Raw genomic sequence first — 21,707 nt, 5'->3', positions numbered from 1 at the left:
GCAAGCCATATATTTTTAAAGTGAACGTTTCCTTCCGAAGACGCCTAAAATCGCAAAATTCGTACCAGAATAAGAAAAAAAAAATATAAATTTGACTGTAAGACTAAAGTGCTGCATATAGCCTTACGCAGAATAAAACAAGGAAAATATTGGTGTATCACATTTTGCGATACGTTTATCGGTTCGCTCATAATTAAAGCGTAAATTCGAGTGTCCATAATAAAAATCCTATAGTAAGAGGAGTCGTCAGGGACCTAATCTGATCGGTTTAAACAAATAAAAATAAAATAAAAACAAATGATGTATACATAACATAATAATGTAATATACATAGTGGTATTACTACGAAGAACAATATCCAGTAGAGACGAACTCTGATGCAGAAGCGCTGAGTCGAGCAGGTCGAGCCACGAGCTGTATTACTGCATGAGCTAAGACCGCAGAGACCAGAGTGACACCTGAGTTGCTTTGCTCAACGCTCTGGCTAGAGTCGAGAACGGTGGGGTGAGCATTGAGCGGGCGAGTTCCGAGGGTGGGGGGAGTTGTGAACGGCCACCACTCACCCGCTCCGAGACAAATCGTCTGTTCCCTTGCGAGCAGGTTGTTGCAAGTAGTTCCTATGTTCTCCGCTAGGAGGCTCTCTGTCCTGTTGCTCACATCAACTGCCCAGAGGGCAGGACGTGCGACTGAAACGATCGCCGACAGAGTGCAATGCTAAGTTAAGCTGCGCCAGACACTGCACGCGGCAGAGGACGCACAGAGATGGCACAGCATATGTAAAACACAAAATCCAATGGGGCACTGCACAATGCAGGCAGCCAAGGTAGAAGCAGGGCAGAGGCCGGCGCCGGCTGTGTTGTGTGGCGGACCAGCAGAGGCGCTGCTGATATGCTCCATCTCTCTCTCTCTATCTCTCTCTCTCTCTCTCTGCCATGGGGAAACGTTTGGAGCTACCATTCTTTTTTTATGAATCACTGATTGTTCACTCCTTTGAAAGATTCAACTCTATGAATCAGTTCAGGAGCGGATCCCCCATCTCTAGTTACGACTCGAACTGTGCGGAATAGGCTGCATGATGCGTAACTTCAGTCCAGACGTCAGTGGCGAGGTCCATCTTTGCAACCACGACACCGTGAAGGACGTTACACATGGGTCCAACAACATGACGAATGGACCGCTCAGGATTGGCATCACGTTCTCTTCACCGATGAATGTCGCATATGCCTCCAACCAGACAGTCTTCGGAGACGTGTTTGGAGGCAACCCGGTCAGGCTGAACGCACTGTCCAGGGAGTGCAGCAAGGTGGAGGTTCCCTGCTGTTTTGGGGTGGCATTATGTGGGGCCGACATACGCCGCTGGTGGTCACAGAAGGCGCCGACACGGCTGTACGATACGTGAATGCCATCCTCCGACCGATAGTGCAACCCTATCAGCAGCATACTGTCGAGGCATTCGTCTTCATGGACGACAATCCGCCCCCCCCCTTCCCCCATCGTGCCCATCTTATGAAAGACTTCCTTCAGGATAACGACATCGCTCGACTAGAGTGGCCAGCATGATCTCCAGACATGAGCCTTATCGGACAGGCCTGGGATAGACTGAAAAGGGCTGTTTATGGACGACGTGAGCCACCAACCACTCTGAGTGATCTACGCCGAATCGCCGTTCAGGAGTGGTACAATCTGGACCAACAGTGCCTTGATGAACTTGTGGATAGTATGCCACGACGAATACACGCATGCATCAGTGCAAGAGCACGTGCTACTGGGTATTAGAGGTACCGGTGTGTACAGCAATCTGGACCAGCATCACTGAAGGTCTCGCTGTATGGTGGTACAACATACAGTGTGTGGTTTTCATGAGCAATAAAAAGGGAGGAAATGATGTTCTTCTCTATTTCAATTTTCTTTTTCGGTTCAGTAGCTCTCGGAACCGAGGTAATGCATAACCTTTTTTATATGTGTGTAATAGAAGGCTCTTGTAAGGATCGTGAGGACAAGATTAATTACAGCGTCCACGGAGGCATTTAAATAATCATTCTTCGCGTGAATGGTTTGCAGAATATGGACGTAGATGGCTTTGTGTGGAGCTTGCGCGCAAACAGTTCCCGGGAAACCTGATGGAAAACAGAATTCATAGAGTGGAAAATATACTGACGCTACAGGAGTCGCGAAAGCAATTACGTGGGAGAGCGAGCGTAAACAGGTCTTTGTGTGCACTGCGGAAGCGACGCACCGCGGCGCGGAAGGGATAGCAAAGTAATAGCGGCTCGCAACTGTTTGTTCCGTGCCGGCCTGCCGTGGGTTGAGTCCCGTAGTGGGAACCAGCTGTCTCCATCACGGTCCGCTCCACAGACTCCGAAAACACAGCCGCGCGTCCCATAATATTTGTCTATCCATATTAGCTCCGAACGCTGGAAATTTGTCCGGCAGAGTGCTTCAATAGCTGCTGGATTCTTTTGTAAAGCATATGTTTGGACGTGACTATTCCACACTTGCTTCGTTCCCTGCCGACCCTGTCACAGGCGAATTCGTTTTTGTCGCGCTTCGTTGATAGACCGGTAAGAACATGGTCACCCGAAACACGTTATACACTGAAGCGCTAAAGAAACTGGTACAGGCATGCGTATTCAAATGCAGAGATACGTAAACAGGCAGAATTCGTCGCTGCTGTCGGCAACGCCTACACAGGGTGGTCCATTGATCGTGACCGGGCCAAATATCTCACGAAATAAGCGATAAACGAAAAAACTGCAAACAACGAAACTTGTCTAGCTTGAAGGGGGGAAACCAGATGGCGCTATGGTTGGCCCGCTAGACGCCGCTACCATAGGTCAAACGGATATCAACTGCGTTCTTTTAAATAGGAACCCCCATTTTTTATTACATATTCGTGTAGTACGTATAGAAATATGAATGTTTTAGTTGGACCACTTATCGCTTTGTGATAGATGGCGCTGTAATAGTCACAGATATATGTCTCACAATTTTAGACGAACAGTTGGTAACAGGTAGGGTTTTTAAATTAAAACACAGAACGTAGGAATGTTTGAACATCTTATTTCGGTTGTTCCAATGTGATACATGTACCTTAGAGAACTTATTATTTCTGAGAACACACGCTGTTACAGCGTGATTACCTGTAAATACGACATTAATGCAATAAATGCTCAAAATGATGCCCGTCAACCTCAACGCATTTGGCAATACATGTAACGACATTCCTCTCAACAGCGAGTAGTTCGCCTTCCGTAATGTTCGCACATGCATTGACAATGCACTGACGCATGTTGTCAGGCGTTGTCGGTGGATCACGATTGCCAATATCCTTCTACTTTCCCCACAGAAAGAAATCCGCGGACGTAGAATCCGGTGAACGTGCAGGCCATGGTTTGGTGCTTCGACGACCAATCCACCTGTCATGAAATATACTATTCAACACCGCTTCAACCGCACGCGAGCTATGTGCCGGACATGCATCATGTTGGAAGTACATCGCCATTCTGTCATGCAGTGAAACATCTTGTAGTAACATCGGTAGAACATTACGTAGGAAATCAGCATACATTCCACCTTTCAGATTGCCATCGATAAAATGGGGTCCAATTATCCTTCCTCCCATAATTCCGCATCATACATTAAGCCGCCAAAGTCATTGATTTTTTACTTGTCCCAGACATCATCGATTTGCCGTTGCCCAATGGTGCATTTTATACCGGTTCACCTTAACGCTGTTGGAGAGTGACGCTTCGTCGCTACATAGAACGCGTGCAAAAAATCTGTCATCGTCCCGTAATTTCTCTTGTGCCCAGTGGCAGAACTGTACACGACGTTCAAAGTCTTCGCCATGCAATTCCTGGTGCATAGAAATATGGTACGGGTGCAAGCGATGTTGATTTAGCATTCTGAACGTTTGTGAGATTCCCGATTCTCGCGCAATTTGTCTGCTACTGACGTGCGGATTAGCCGCGACAGCAGCTAAAACACCTACTTGGGCATCACCGTTTGTTGCAGATCGTGACAGACGTTTCACATTTGGCTGAACACTTCCTGTAAAACACCTACTTGGGCATCACCATTTGTTGCACGTCGTGGTTGACGTTTCACATGTGGCTGAACACTTCCTGTTTCCTCAAATAACGTAACTATCCGGCGAACGGTCCGGATACTTGGATGATGTGGTCCAGGATACAGAGCAGCATACACAGCACACGCCCGTTGGGCATTTTGATCGCAATACCTATACATCAACACGATACCGACCTTTTGCACAGTTGGTAAACGGTCCTTTTTAACACGGGTATCGTATCACGAACAAAATACCGTCCGTACTGGCGGAATCTTACGTGATAGCACGTACTTATACATTTGTGAGTATTACAGAGCCATCTATCACAATGCGAAAAAAGTGGTCCAACTAAAACATTCATATTTCTTTACGTACTAGACGAATATGTTATAAGAAATGAGGGTTCCTATTTTTAAAAAAGCAGTTGATATTCGTTTGACAGATGGCAGCGCCATCTAGCGGGCCAACCATAGCGCCATCTGGTTTCCCCCTTCAAGCTAGACCATTTTCCTTCTTTGTACTATTTTCGTTTGACGCTTATTTCGTGAGACATTTGGCCACTATGTATATTAACATATGGTAAATATGCATGTTGTACTTCAAACATAAATGCTTTTATTGCTTACAACAAATACTGATTGAAACTAAGAGTTATTGGTTATCACATTTATCACAGAATTCATATAAAATAGAGTATCGAGAGGCTTGATAAACACTTATATCGAGCACTGCAGTAAGATAAATTTTTTTATTTTTTATTTTTCGATCGCCCTCCCACCGTCTCCTATAATATCAGCACGCAGTACATGAGTGTATTAAACAGCATTTCACTGGCAACGTCAAACAACACAGCGCACGTCTTCGCCACTTTTTACTCGGCCGCTTTTCCATACCATGGACTCCTATCCGAGATCGAAATATATGCCCTCCTCCGTCATACCGAGCGAGGTGGCGCAGTGGTTAGCGCACTGGACTCGCATTCGGGAGGACGACGGTTCAATCCCGTCTCCGGCCATCCTGATTTAGGTTTTCCGTGATTTCCCTAAATCGCTTCAGGCAAATGCCGGGATGGTTCCTTTGAAAGGGCACGGCCGATTTCCTTCCCCATCCTTCCCTCACCCGAGCTTGCGCTCCGTCTCTAATGACCTCGTTGTCGACGGGACGTTAAACACTAATCTCCTCCTAATCTCCTCCTCCTCCTCCGTCATTCCGGAAGATTCGTTTCAACTGCAACGCGATAACTCCACGTTAACGCCCGACTCATATAAACTAGCGTTGCACAGAACGTATTCAATTGGCCGCAAAGCGTGTTTCGTGCGGTGAGACTGCGGGGTGTTTGGTTCGTCCACTTTGTGATATCCAGTAGCCGTCCACCACTGGCGGCTGTGATTCAGTCTGCGATTCGCGGTCGACTGCTGTAGCCGATAGCTTTGTTGTTCGGCGGGACTCGCCCCCCCCCCCCCCTTACCCCTCACCACTACTGCGCGCACCAACACACACACACACGCACACACACACACATACACACACACACACACACACACAAAGACGGCCCCTTTGATCTTTTGTACGCGTTGCGCCGACCTGCAGTGAGCTTCGGTCTGAGCGCTGTAGGACTTTTAAACCTCGTTATTACTTATTTTGCAAAAACTTAAAACCATAATATGTTTTACAACAAAGTCATGCAATTTTAGATGAATGCTTATGCTATTAATTTTAACGTAACAGTTTAAGCCGCGTGTTGTATCTATTATAACCTTCGTGGTATCGGCTGTTTTTTTTTGGTCATCAGTCTACTGACTGGTTTGATGCGGCCCGCCACGAATTCCTTTCCTGTGCTAACCTCTTCATCTCAGAGTAGCACTTGCAACCTACGTCCTCAATTATTTGCTTGACGCATTCCAATCTCTGTCTTCTTCTACAGTTTTTGCCCTCTACAGCTCCCTCTAGTACCACGGAAGTCATTCCCTCATGTCTTAGCAGATGTCCTATCATGCTGTCCCTTCTCCTTATCAGTGTTTTGCACATATTCCTTTCCTCTCCGATTCTGCGTAGAACCTCCTCATTCCTTACCTTATCAGTCCACCTAATTTTCAACATTCGTCTATAGCACCACACCTCAAATGCTTCGATTCTCTTCTGTTCCGGTTTTCCCACAGTCCATGTTTCACTACCATACAATGCTGTACTCCAGACGTACATCCTCAGAAATTTCTTCCTCAAATTAAGGCCGGTATTTGATGTTACTAGACTTCTCTTGGCCAGAAATGCCTTTTTTTGCCATAGCGAGTCTGCTTTTGATGTCCTCCTTGCTCCGTCCGTCATTGGTTATTTTACTGCCTAGGTAGCAGAATTTCTTAACTCCATTGACTTCGTGACCATCAATCCTGATGTTAAGTTTCTCGCTGTTCTCATTTCTACTACTTCTCATTACCTTCGTCTTTCTCCAATTTACTGTCAAACCATACTGTGTACTCACTAGACTGTTCATTCCGTGCGGGAGATCATTTAATTCTTCTTCACTTTCACTCAGGATAGCAATGTCATCAGCGAATCGTATCATTGATATCCTTTCACCTTGTATTTTAATTCCACTCCTGAAACTTTCTTTTATTTCCACCATTGCTTCCTCGATGTACAGATTGAAGAGTAGGGGCGAAAGGCTACAGCCTTGTCTTACACCCTTCTTAATACGAGCACTTCGTTCTTGATCGTCCACTCTTATTATTCCCTCTCGGTTGTTGTACATATTGTATATGACCCGTCTCTCCCTATAGCTTACCCCTACGTTTTTCAGAATCTCGAACAGCTTGCACCATTTTATATTGTCGAACGCTTTTTCCAGGCCGACAAATCCTATGATTTTTATTTGAGTTTAATTCTTCGACTGTACTGCCATAACGCAGGGTGTCAGAAAAGTCTTTCCTTGATTACAGGCTAGAAGTAAGGTACAAAAATGAAACTTGTGTCGAATTGTTTACAAGTATCGAAGAATGTTTTTTCTGTTTTAGGTTCGCAGTACGTGAGTAGTGGATGAGGTGCAGTGCCCAAGAAGCCATGTTAACCAATCAGGAGAAGGCACAGGTGTGTCCTGTGGTACCATGACACACGATAACCAACCACAGTGCAGAGACACTTCCAGACAACATTTGGAAGGAATCCACCTGATGTCAAGAGCATTAAAGCCTGGTGTGAGAGGTTCAAGAACACAGGATCGGTTGCTGACCTTCCGAGGTCTGGTCGACCGAGAACCTCAGCAGACAGGGTGGAAGCTGTAAGGCAGTCTTTTCTGCAAAGTCCGAAGAAATCGGTGCGCAGGGCCACGCGTGGATTACAGATGCCAAAAAACTCTCTCCATGACATTTTACACAAACGTTTATTGTTTCGTGCACACAAAGTGCCAATCGCTCAGGCCTTGTTGCCCAATGACAGTACACGTCGATATGACTTTGCGGTCGAAATGCGAAATGCTATTACGTATTGTGGACGATTATGGTTACACGATTTGCCTTTTCCGACGAAGCGACCTTTTTGGTCAGTGGAGTAGTGAATCGCCATAATGTGCGCATTTGGGGTTCACAACCCCCTGGCGAGGTCACGGAGTGCAACAGAGGCAGTCCACAGGTGAATGTTTGGTGCGCGCTATTGCACGATCGAATTATCGGATCATTCTTCTTTACTGAGGCTACCACCACATCTGCAGTGTATCTGCACATGTTGCAACTGTATGCTGTTCCTCGGCTGCTTCAGTGTCACCCCGATGTCTTGTTTCAGCAAGACGGAGCACCGCCTCATTGGGGTTTGGACGTCCGTGCCTATCTCGATATGACCTTTCCTGGGCGATGGATTGGTCGTGATGGGCCAACGGTTTGGCCTCCACGTTCTCCTGACGTAACCCCATTAGACTTCTTTTTATGGGGTTATGTCAAGGTCGAGGTCTACCGAACACGTGTACCAGATCTTGAAGCCCTGCGGCAACAGATAACCTGAGTTATCAATTTATGTAATCAGGGAAAGACTTTTCGGACACCCTGTATTTTGGAAGGTATTGGCAGTACATCTCCCTTCCCCCACCTGTCATGTAACTGTGTAGGAGAATTTTACTGACACTTTTTTTTAATAATCATAAATGCTACTTTTACGTGATCGTCATACTTCAAAGACGGCCGGAGTGGCCATGCGGTTGTAGGCGCTACAGTCTGGAACCGAGTGACCGCTACGGTCGCAGGTTCGAATCCTGACTCGGGCATGGATGTGTGTGATGTCCTTAGGTTAGTTAGGTTTAATTAGTTCTAAGTTCTAGGCGACTGATGACCTCAGAAGTTAAGTCGCACAGTGCTCAGAGCCAATCAGTCATACTTCAAATCGCACCGTATGCACACTTACAGATGTTTAATGCATGCAGATACAGTATTAGGGATATAAATGCAGATATTTGATGACGTAGGACAATGTATTTAACAACATTACATTATTACTTACTTCAGTTACACACCAATAATTATAGCTATTGCGATTAATATGTTTTTAAGTTGAAACTTCCTGGCAGATTAAAACTGTGCGCCGGTCCGAGACTCGAACTCGGGACCTTTGCCTTTCACGGGAAAGTGTTCAACCAACTTTTTTTTCCGTCTGGAAGGCAGGTTGTCTTGTAAGTTTGGAAACCCAATAGGTTGAAGTGTTTGTAGAATAATGTAGACGACAAAACTGATTCGGATGTAATTTTCGTATTAAATAGTTCTAGATGCCTTGCTGCCATCATATACAATGTTCACTCAGTGAAATGCATTCAATTTGTACACCAGCTGAGTTACCAAATTATGCAAGCACTAATTTAGGACGCCTTATCGTAACATTGAAACAAACTATATTAATAGATGAAACTTCCTGGCAGATTAAAACTGTGTGCCGAATCGAGACTCGAACTCGTGATCTTTGCCTTCACGGGTAAGTGCTCTACCATCTGAGCTACCCAAGCACGACTCACGCCCCGTCCTCGCAGCCTTACTTCGGCCATTACCTCATCTCCTACGTTCCAAACTTTAAAGAAACTCTCCTGCGAACCTTGCAGAACTAGCACTCCTGAATGAAAGGATATTGCGGAGACATGGCTTAGCTTCTGTAAAGTTTGGAAGGTAGGAGACGAGGTACTGGCAGAAGTAAAGCTGTAGCTCAGTTGGTAGAGCACTTGCCCGCGAAAGGCAAAGGTCCCGAGTTCGAGTCTCGGTCCGGCACACAGTTTTAATCTGCCAGGAAGTTTCGTATCAGCGCAGACTCCTCTGCAGAGTGTAAATCTCATTCTGTAAATTAATAGATGGCTGAAGGCATCGCATAGTACTTGAGACTAAAAGAAAATACAATCTAAAAGCAACAGAAAAGTGGTGCTCAGAAGTGTTCGAAGGGTCGGCCTGAGGAGGTAGGTCTGAAGGAACGTGAGGTGAGACAGGAAACCAAGAGCAAGGCTCAGTAATCGGATGGCAACCCGACCCAGGGACGGCCGAAAGACCGACCAACAACCTAATTAATTCCCTTCCGCCCGACCAACGGCACGACAACGGAAAATATCAGCGAGGTCGAAGATACCAGCTGCACTACGTCTTGAAAATACGTTCGAGACACAATAACCACTCAAAAATATGAACAACACCAAAGGCTGTAGAACCAAACGCCGTGCTGGAGCCTGTCCCAACCCACTGACTGACAACTCCAGTACGCAGACAGGACTAACATACGGCACTAGTTTCACCAGCTCCGACATAGTCGCGTATATCACGTATACAGACAGTGATCGAATACTGTCAAATGTCTTTTATTCCAGTCTCTGATCACAATATCAGTTATTTATACCATGACCGATTCCAGTCCATAATGACCACCATCTTCATATATATACAGGGTGTTTCAAAAATGACCGGTATATTTGAAACGGCAATAAAAACTAAACGAGCAGCGATAGAAATACACCGTTTGTTGCAATATGCTTGGGACAACAGTACATTTTCAGGCGGACAAACTTTCGAATTTACAGTAGTTACAATTTTCAACAACAGATGGCGCTGCAAGTGAAGTGAAAGATATAGAAGACAACGCAGTCTGTGGGTGCGCCATTTTGTACGTCGTCTTTCTGCTGTAAGCGTGTGCTGTTCACAACGTGCAAGTGTGCTGTGGACAACATGGTTTATTCCTTAGAACAGAGGATTTTTCTGGTGTTGGAATTCCACCGCCTAGAACACAGTGTTGTTGCAACAAGACGAAGTTTTCAACAGAGGTTTAATGTAACCAAAGGACCGAAAAGCGATACAATGAAGGATCTGTTTGAAAAATTTCAACGGACTGGGAACGTGACGGATGAACGTGCTGGAAAGGTAGGGCGACCGCGTACGGCAACCACAGAGGGCAACGCGCAGCTAGTGCAGCAGGTGATCCGACAGCGGCCTCGGGTTTCCGTTCGCCGTGTTGCAGCTGCGGTCCAAATGACGCCAACGTCCACGTATCGTCTCATGCGCCAGAGTTTGCACCTCTATCCGTACAAAATTCAAACGCGGCAACCCCTCAGCGCCGCTACCATTGCTGCACGAGAGACATTCGCTAACGATTTAGTGCACAGGATTGATGACGGCGATATGCATGCGGGCAGCATTTGGTTTACTGACGAAGTTTATTTTTACCTGGACGGCTTCGTCAATAAACAGAACTGGCGCATATGGGGAACCGAAAAGCCCCATGTTGCAGTCCCATCGTCCCTGCATCCTCAAAAAGTACTGGTCTGGGCCGCCATTTCTTCCAAAGGAATCATTGGCCCATTTTTCAGATCAGAAACGATTACTGCATCACGCTATCTGGACATTCTTCGTGAATTTGTGGCGGTACAAACTGCCTTAGACGACACTGCGAACACCTCGTGGTTTATGCAAGATGGTGCCCGGCCACATCGCACGGCCGACGCCTTTAATTTCCTGAATGAATATTTCGATGATCGTGTGATTGCTTTGGGCTGTCCGAAACATACAGGAGGCGGCGTGGATTGGCCTCCCTATTCGCCAGACATGAACCCCTGTGACTTCTTTCTGTGGGGACACTTGAAAGACCAGGTGTACCGCCAGAATCCAGAAACAATTGAACAGCTGAAGCAGTACATCTCACCTGCATGTGAAGCCATTCCGCCAGACACGTTGTCCAAGGTTTCGGGTAATTTCATTCAGAGACTACGCCATATTATTGCTACGCATAGTGGATATGTGGAAAATATCGTACTATAGAGTTTCCCAGACCGCAGCGCCATCTGTTGTTGAAAATTGTAACTACTGTAATTTCGAAAGTTTGTCTGCCTGAAAATGTACTGTTGTCCCAAGCATATTGCAACAAACGGTGTATTTCTATCGCTGCTCGTTTAGTTTTTATTCCCGTTTCAAATATACCGGTCATTTTTGAAACACCCTGTATGTATATAAAGAGTCGGACCTGTTCTCTTCATGTAATTCCTTTTAATAATTTTATATGGGTAGCTGCATTAATCTTTTAATGTATCACAATTGGTTCCTATGATATCATAGTGGGATACGGAAGTACTAAGGAATGACGAGATACGTTGGAAGTTCTCTAACGCTATAGATACAGCAATAAGGAATAGAGCAGTAGGCAGTACAGTGGAAGAGAAATGGACATCTCTAAAAAGGGCCATCACAGAAGTTGGGAAGGAAAACATAGGTACAAAGAAGGTAGCTGCGAAGAAACCATGGCTAACAGAAGAAATACTTCAGTTGATGGATGAAAGGAGGAAGTACAAACATGTTCCGGGCAACTCAGGAATACAGAAATACAAGTCGCTGAGGAATGAAATAAATAGGAAGTGCAGGGAAGCTAAGACGAAATGGCTGCAGGAAAAATGTGAAGACATCGAAAAAGATATGATTGTCGGAAGGACAGACTCAGCATACAGGAAAGTCAAAACAACCTTTGGTGACATTAAAAGCAACGGTGGTAACATTAAGAGTGCAACGGGAATTCCACTGTTAAATGCAGAGGAGAGAGCAGATAGGTGGAAAGAATACATTGAAAGCCTCTATGAGGGTGAAGATTTGTCTGATGTGATAGAAGAAGAAACATGAGTCGATTTAGAAGAGATAGACGATCCAGTATTAGAATCGGAATTTAAAAGAGCTTTGGAGGACTTACGGTCAAATAAGGCAGAAGGGATAGATAACATTCCATCAGAATTTCTAAAATCATTGGGGGAAGTGGCAACAAAACGACTATTCACGTTGGTGTGTAGAATATATGAGTCTGGCGATATACGATCTGACTTTCGGAAAAACATCATCCACACAATTCCGAAGACGGCAAGAGCTGACAAGTGCGAGAATTATCGCACAATCAGCTTAACAGCTCATGCATCGAAGCTGCTTACAAGAAAAATATACAGAAGAATGCAAAAGAAAATTGAGAATGCGCTAGGTGACGATCAGTTTGGCTTTAGGAAAAGTAAAGGGACGAGAGAGGCAATTCTGACGTTACGGCTAATAATGGAAGCAAGGCTAAAGAAAAATCAAGACAAGGATTCGTCGACCTGGAAAAAGCGTTCGACAATATAAAATGGTGCAAGCTGCTCTTACTAAGAAGGGTGTAAGACAAGGCTGTAGCCTTTCGCCCCTACTCTTCAATCTGTACATCGAGGAAGCAATGATGGAAATAAAAGAAAGGTTCAGGGGTGGAATTAAAATAGAAGGTGAAAGGACATCAATGATACGATTCGCTGATGACATTGCTATCCTGAGTGAAAGTGAAGAAGAATTAAATGATCTGCTGAACGGATGAAGTCTAATTGAGTACACAGTATGGTTTGAGAGTAAATTGGAGAAAGACGAAGGTAATGACAAGTAGTAGAAACGAGAACAGCGAAAAACGTAACATCAGGTTTGATGGTCACGAAGTCAGTGAAGTTAAGGAATTCTGCTACCTAGGCAGTAAAATAACCAATGACGGATGGAGCAAGGAGGACATCAAAAGCAGACTCGCTATGGCAAAAAAGGCATTTCTGGCCAAGAGAAGTCTACTAATATCAAATAGCGGCCTTAATTTGAGGAAGAAATTTCTGAGGATGTACGTCTGGAGTACAGCACTGTATGGTAGTGAAACATGGAGTGTGGGAAAACCGGAACAGAAGAGAATCGAAGCATTTGAGATGTGGTGCTATAGACAAATGTTGAAAATTAGGTGGACTGATAAGGTAAGGAATGAGGAGGTTCTACGCAGAATCGGAGAGGAAAGGAATATGTGGAAGACACTGATAAGGAGAAGGGACAGGATGATAGGACATCTGTTAAGACATGAGGGAATGACTTCCATGGTACTAGAGGGAGGTGTAGAGGGCAAAAACTGTAGAGGACGACAGAGATTGGAATACGTCAAGCAAATAATTGAGGACGTAGGTTGCAAGTGCTACTCTGAGATGAAGATGTTAGCACAGGAAAGAAATTTGTGGCGGGCCGCATCAAACCAGTCAGTAGACTGATGACCAAAAAAAAAAAAGACGATGACCGATTCCAGATCGGACCTGTTCTCTTCATGTAATTCCTTTGAATAATTTTATATGGGTAACTGCATTCATCTTTTAATGTATCACAATTGGTTCCTATGATAGTCATCAATTTTAATAAGTTTGCTACATGCATTTTACCTAATGTGTTTTTTTCAGATTATGTTCTTTGCGTAAATAACGACTACATCTAAGCCCACAGTAGCGACATCTAGGGAGGATGTAGGCAAACAGATTTCTGGGAGCTATTGTAGCCAGTTGCAATAATCACTGTGTTGGACAATGTGGCCTATTCTACACCTTATGTTAGAACCATGTGACAATGCTGTACTGATTATATTTATATGTCTTGACGATGCCATTATGGTCTTCTCTCTTTAGGACATGGTGTACAGAACGTACGTTTTACCGTATTTTATCTGTACATTTCCCTGGTTGAATTACAGTATATTGTGATACATATTGCTGTTTAATGTAGAAAGACACACTATTCACTAGGTGTATATATTTGTATATTTTAGATCTGAGGACGGTCATCGTCTAAAGATTTGATATTGTGATCAGAGACTGAAATAAAAAACATTCGAGCATTAACATAACTGCTGAGTCGAAATCACACATGCTAGACACAGTCCCACAACAACACTTCAACAACAACTCGAACAATCCTACAAGCAACCAATGTCGAACAAGGACGAATGACAAGTCGACACACACAAAGAACCCATAAGCGGTCGGCGATCACAAACGCGCCATCCGATGAGACGACCGACCGAACGACCAACCAACGTCGTCCCCACTCAAGACGTGTGTCGCCAGCGGTCGGAGAGTACTGGCTGTCTGCACCTCACTGCAGCTCCATCTGGACTCCTTGATGTCCATTCGGAACTCGGAGACACGACGACCTGGGCACACTGGCCCAGACCCCACCATCCGGAGGGAAGACTTGGCCAGTGGCCACTGACATCTCTGCACAAGGAAGGAACTGACCCACGTCCAGCACGATGACCAACTGACGAGGCCCAGAAAAGGCCGAAAGACCAAATACACGTCACCCGATGAGATGACCAACCGAACGACGAACCAACTGTCATTCCCACTCCAGTCTCCTTTGGTCGGACAGTACATGGCTGTCGCCAGCAGTCGGCGAGTACTGGCTGTCTGCACCTCACTGCAGCTCCATCTGGACTCCTTGATGTCCATTCGGAACTCGGAGACACAACGACCTGGGCACACTGGCCCAGACCCCACCATCCGGAGGGAACACTTGGCCAGTGGCCACTGACATCTCTGCACAAGGAAGGAACTGACCCACGTCCAGCACGATGACCAACTGACGAGGCCCAGAAAAGGCCAAAAGACCAAATACACGTCACCCGATGAGATGACCAACCGAACGACGAACAAACTGTCATTCCCACTCCAGTCTCCTTTGGTCGGACAGTACATGGCTGTCGCCAGCAGTCGGCGAGTACTGGCTGTCTGCACCTCACTGCAGCTCAATCCCGACTCCTTGATGTCCATTCGGAACTCGGAGAAACGACGACCTGGGCACACTGGCCCAGACCCCACCATCCGGAGGAAACACTTGGCCAGTGGCCACTGACATCTCTGCACAAGGAAGGAACTGACCCACGTCCAGCACGATGACCAACTGACGAGGCCCAGAAAAGGCCGAAAGACCAAATACACGTCACCCGATGAGATGACCAACCGAACGACGATCAAACTGTCATTCCCACTCCAGTCTCCTTTGTTCGGACAGTACATGGCTGTCGCCAGCAGTCGGCGAGTACTGGCTGTCTGCACCTCACTGCAGCTCAATCCCGACTCCTTGATGTCCATTCGGAACTCGGAGAAACGACGACCTGGGCACACTGGCCCAGACCCCACCATCCGGAGGAAACACTTGGCCAGTGGCCACTGACATCTCTGCACAAGGAAGGAACTGACCCACGTCCAGCACGATGACCAACTGACAAGGCCCAGAAAAGGCCGGAAGACCAAATACACGTCACCCGATGAGATGACCAACCGAACGACGAACAAACTGTCATTCCCACTCCAGTCTCCTTTGGTCGGACAGTACATGGCTGTCGCCAGCAGTCGGCGAGTACTGGCTGTCTGCACCTCACTGCAGCTCAATCCCGACTCCTTGATGTCCATTCAGAACTCGGAGAAACGACGACCTGGGCACACTGGCCCAGACCCCACCATCCGGAGGAAACACTTGGCCAGTGGCCACTGACATCTCTGCACAAGGAAGGAACTGACCCACGTCCAGCACGATGACCAACTGACAAGGCCCAGAAAAGGCCGGAAGACCAAATACACGTCACCCGATGAGATGACCAACCGAACGACGAACAAACTGTCATTCCCACTCCAGTCTCCTTTGGTCGGACAGTACATGGCTGTCGCCAGCAGTCGGCGAGTACTGGCTGTCTGCACCTCACTGCAGCTCAATCCCGACTCCTTGATGTCCATTCGGAACTCGGAGAAACGACGACCTGGGCACACTGGCCCAGACCCCACCATCCGGAGGAAACACTTGGCCAGTGGCCACTGACATCTCTGCACAAGGAAGGAACTGACCCACGTCCAGCACGATGACCAACTGACGAGGCCCAGAAAAGGCCGAAAGACCAAATACACGTCACCCGATGAGATGACCAACCGAACGACGAACCAACTGTCATTCCCACTCCAGTCTCCTTTGTTCGGACAGTACATGGCTGTCGCCAGCAGTCGGCGAGTACTGGCTGTCTGCACCTCACTGCAGCTCCATCTGGACTCCTTGATGTCCATTCGGAACTCGGAGAAACGACGACCTGGGCACACTGGCCCAGACCCCACCATCCGGAGGAAACACTTGGCCAGTGGCCACTGACATCTCTGCACAAGGAAGGAACTGACCCACGTCCAGCACGATGACCAACTGACGAGGCACAGAAAAGGCCGAAAGACCAAATACACGTCACCCGATGAGATGACCAACTGAACGACGAACAAACTGTCATTCCCACTCCAGTCTCCTTTGTTCGGACAGTACATGGCTGTCGCCAGCAGTCGGCGAGTACTGGCTGTCTGCACCTCACTGCAGCTCCATCTGGACTCCTTGATGTCCATTCGGAACTCGGAGAAACGACGACCTGGGCACACTGGCCCAGACCCCACCATCCGGAGGAAACACTTGGCCAGTGGCCACTGACATCTCTGCACAAGGAAGGAACTGACCCACGTCCAGCACGATGACCAACTGACGAGGCCCAGAAAAGGCCGAAAGACCAAATACACGTCACCCGATGAGATGACCAACCGAACGACGAACAAACTGTCATTCCCACTCCAGTCTCCTTTGTTCGGACAGTACATGGCTGTCGCCAGCAGTCGGCGAGTACTGGCTGTCTGCACCTCACTGCAGCTCCATCTGGACTCCTTGATGTCCATTCGGAACTCGGAGAAACGACGACCTGGGCACACTGGCCCAGACCCCACCATCCGGAGGAAACACTTGGCCAGTGGCCACTGACATCTCTGCACAAGGAAGGAACTGACCCACGTCCAGCACGATGACCAACTGACGAGGCCCAGAAAAGGCCGAAAGACCAAATACACGTCACCCGATGAGATGACCAACCGAACGACGAACAAACTGTCATTCCCACTCCAGTCTCCTTTGTTCGGACAGTACATGGCTGTCGCCAGCAGTCGGCGAGTACTGGCTGTCTGCACCTCACTGCAGCTCCATCTGGACTCCTTGATGTCCATTCGGAACTCGGAGAAACGACGACCTGGGCACACTGGCCCAGACCCCACCATCCGGAGGAAACACTTGGCCAGTGGCCACTGACATCTCTGCACAAGGAAGGAACTGACGCACGTCCAGCACGATGACCAACTGACGAGGCCCAGAAAAGGCCGAAAGACCTAATACACGTCACCCGATGAGATGACCAACCGAACGACGAACCAACTGTCATTCCCACTCCAGTCTCCTTTGGTCGGACAGTACATGGCTGTCGCCAGCCGTCGGCGAGTACTGGCTGTCTGGACCTCACTGCAGCTCCATCTGGACTCCTTGATGTCCATTCGGAACTCGGAGAAACGACGACCTGGGCACACTGGCCCAGACCCCACCATCCGGAGGAAACACTTGGGCAGTGGCCACTGACATCTCTGCACAAGGAAGGAACTGACCCACGTCCAGCACGATGACCAACTGACGAGGCCCAGAAAAGGCCGAAAGACCAAATACACGTCACCCGATGAGATGACCAACCGAACGACGAACAAACTGTCATTCCCACTCCAGTCTCCTTTGTTCGGACAGTACATGGCTGTCGCCAGCAGTCGGCGAGTACTGGCTGTCTGCACCTCACTGCAGCTCAATCCCGACTCCTTGATGTCCATTCGGAACTCGGAGAAACGACGACCTGGGCACACTGGCCCAGACCCCACCATCCGGAGGGAACACTTGGCCAGTGGCCACTGACATCTCTGCACAAGGAAGGAACTGACCCACGTCCAGCACGATGACCAACTGACGAGGCCCAGAAAAGGCCGAAAGACCAAAGACACGTCACCCGATGAGATGACCAACCGAACGACGAACCAACTGTCATTCCCACTCCAGTCTCCTTTGGTCGGACAGTACATGGCTGTCGCCAGCAGTCGGCGAGTACTGGCTGTCTGGACCTCACTGCAGCTCCATCTGGACTCCTTGATGTCCATTCGGAACTCGGAGACACAACGACCTGGGCACACTGGCCCAGACCCCACCATCCGGAGGAAACACTTGGCCAGTGGCCACTGACATCTCTGCACAAGGAAGGAACTGACCCACGTCCAGCACGATGACCAACTGACGAGGCCCAGAAAAGGCCGAAAGACCAAATACACGTCACCCGATGAGATGACCAACCGAACGACGATCAAACTGTCATTCCCACTCCAGTCTCCTTTGTTCGGACAGTACATGGCTGTCGCCAGCAGTCGGCGAGTACTGGCTGTCTGCACCTCACTGCAGCTCAATCCCGACTCCTTGATGTCCATTCGGAACTCGGAGAAACGACGACCTGGGCACACTGGCCCAGACCCCACCATCCGGAGGAAACACTTGGCCAGTGGCCACTGACATCTCTGCACAAGGAAGGAACTGACCCACGTCCAGCACGATGACCAACTGACAAGGCCCAGAAAAGGCCGGAAGACCAAATACACGTCACCCGATGAGATGACCAACCGAACGACGAACAAACTGTCATTCCCACTCCAGTCTCCTTTGTTCGGACAGTACATGGCTGTCGCCAGCAGTCGGCGAGTACTGGCTGTCTGCACCTCACTGCAGCTCAATCCCGACTCCTTGATGTCCATTCGGAACTCGGAGAAACGACGACCTGGGCACACTGGCCCAGACCCCACCATCCGGAGGAAACACTTGGCCAGTGGCCACTGACATCTCTGCACAAGGAAGGAACTGACCCACGTCCAGCACGATGACCAACTGACAAGGCCCAGAAAAGGCCGGAAGACCAAATACACGTCACCCGATGAGATGACCAACCGAACGACGAACAAACTGTCATTCCCACTCCAGTCTCCTTTGGTCGGACAGTACATGGCTGTCGCCAGCAGTCGGCGAGTACTGGCTGTCTGCACCTCACTGCAGCTCAATCCCGACTCCTTGATGTCCATTCGGAACTCGGAGAAACGACGACCTGGGCACACTGGCCCAGACCCCACCATCCGGAGGAAACACTTGGCCAGTGGCCACTGACATCTCTGCACAAGGAAGGAACTGACCCACGTCCAGCACGATGACCAACTGACGAGGCCCAGAAAAGGCCGAAAGACCAAATACACGTCACCCGATGAGATGACCAACCGAACGACGAACCAACTGTCATTCCCACTCCAGTCTCCTTTGTTCGGACAGTACATGGCTGTCGCCAGCAGTCGGCGAGTACTGGCTGTCTGCACCTCACTGCAGCTCCATCTGGACTCCTTGATGTCCATTCGGAACTCGGAGAAACGACGACCTGGGCACACTGGCCCAGACCCCACCATCCGGAGGAAACACTTGGCCAGTGGCCACTGACATCTCTGCACAAGGAAGGAACTGACCCACGTCCAGCACGATGACCAACTGACGAGGCACAGAAAAGGCCGAAAGACCAAATACACGTCACCCGATGAGATGACCAACTGAACGACGAACAAACTGTCATTCCCACTCCAGTCTCCTTTGTTCGGACAGTACATGGCTGTCGCCAGCAGTCGGCGAGTACTGGCTGTCTGCACCTCACTGCAGCTCCATCTGGACTCCTTGATGTCCATTCGGAACTCGGAGAAACGACGACCTGGGCACACTGGCCCAGACCCCACCATCCGGAGGGAACACTTGGCCAGTGGCCACTGACATCTCTGCACAAGGAAGGAACTGACCCACGTCCAGCACGATGACCAACTGACGAGGCCCAGAAAAGGCCGAAAGACCAAATACACGTCACCCGATGAGATGACCAACCGAACGACGAACCAACTGTCATTCCCACTCCAGTCTCCTTTGATCGGACAGTACATGGCTGTCGCCAGCAGTCGGCGAGTACTGGCTGTCTGCACCTCACTGCAGCTCAATCCCGACTCCTTGATGTCCATTCGGAACTCAGAGAAACGACGACCTGGGCACACTGGCCCAGACCCCACCATCCGGAGGGAACACTTGGCCAGTGGCCACTGACATCTCTGCACAAGGAAGGAACTTACCCACGTCCAGCACGATGACCAACTGACGAGGCCCAGAAAAGGCCGAAAGACCAAATACACGTCACCCGATGAGATGGCCAACCGAACGACGAACAAACTGTCATTCCCACTCCAGTCTCCTTTGGTCGGACAGTACATGGTTGTCGCCAGCAGTCGGCTAGTAGTGGCTGTGGACCTCACTGCAGCTCAATCCCGACTCCTTGATGTCCATTCAGAACTCGGAGAAACGACGACCCGGGTACACTGGCTCGGACCCCGCCATGCAGAGGGAACACTTGCCCATTGGCCACTGACATCTCTGCACAAGGAAGGAACTGACCCACGTCCAGCATGATGACCATCTGACAAGGCCCAGAAATGGCCAAAAGGCCAAATACACGTCACCCGATGAGATGACCAATCGAACGACGAACCAACTGTCATTCCCACTCGAGTCTGCTTTGGTCGGACAGTACATGGGTGTCGCCAGCAGTCGGCGAGTACTGGCTGTCTGGACCTCACTGCAGCTCCATCTGGACTCCTTCATGTCCATTCGGAACTCGGAGACATGACGACCCAGACACACTGGCTCGGACCCCACCATCCAGAAGGAACACTTGGCCACTGGCATCTCTGCATAAGGAAGGAACTGACCGTCCAGCACGATGACCAACTGACGAGGCCCAGAAACGGTCAAAAGTCCAAATACACGTCGCCCGATTAGACGAGCAAATGAACGGCTAACCAACTGTCGTTCCCGCTCCAGTCTCGTTTGGTCGGACAGTACACGTGTGTCGCCTGCGGTCGGCGAGTACTGGCCCTCTGCACCTCACTGGCGCTCTGTTCCAACTGAACTCCGACAGATGACGACCCGGAAAATACTAGCGGTCACTCCAGAGATAGTACGACAGTGCATTTATCGATAGGCGCTGCTGGTGGCACTCACGGTCTGGTAAGAAAGGAACTTAGTGACGGCAGTAAACCGACTAAGAAAACGAGAAGGCAGTACCGTAAAGAGAAGATGGCAAACAATAAACGGCATGAACACAATCCGTGGACGGCTCCAACACCACGATGTCTACGACTGAATTAGGCACGTGACCATAGGCACTGGACTTTGGCGCAGTGGCAGAGCGTTGCACGGTCTGACGAATCCTGATATCTTCTTCATCATGCCGAGGGGAGTGTGCGAATCCGTCGTCTTCCAGGGCACACATCCTCGAGACCAGTACTGTGCGATGGAGACAAGCTGGCGGTGGGTCCGTTATGCTCCGGGGAACAGTGATGAGGGCATCTGTGCGTCCAGTGGAGCTCGTGCAAGGAGCCATGACAGCCAAGGTGTATCATACATTGGTT

General features: G+C 48.7%; 1 protein-coding gene and 1 non-coding gene across 2 annotated transcripts in view; one reads left to right on the top strand and one right to left on the bottom strand.

Moving 5' to 3' along the window:
* Nucleotides 1–21,707, bottom strand: part of LOC126108293 (uncharacterized) — an 875,321-nt gene that overhangs the window by 437,303 nt on the left and 416,311 nt on the right. The gene's annotated exons all lie outside the window — the stretch shown is intronic.
* Nucleotides 5,012–5,084, top strand: Trnaa-cgc (transfer RNA alanine (anticodon CGC)). Its single transcript has one exon. It is a non-coding gene; the product is annotated as a tRNA-Ala (tRNA).

The sequence above is a fragment of the Schistocerca cancellata genome, chromosome 11, assembly GCF_023864275.1.
Source record: "Schistocerca cancellata isolate TAMUIC-IGC-003103 chromosome 11, iqSchCanc2.1, whole genome shotgun sequence".
In the NCBI taxonomy this organism is placed as follows: domain Eukaryota; kingdom Metazoa; phylum Arthropoda; class Insecta; order Orthoptera; family Acrididae; genus Schistocerca; species Schistocerca cancellata.
The sequence above is the reverse complement of the archived record's forward strand: the minus strand, read 5'-3'. Positions and strand labels throughout refer to the sequence as shown.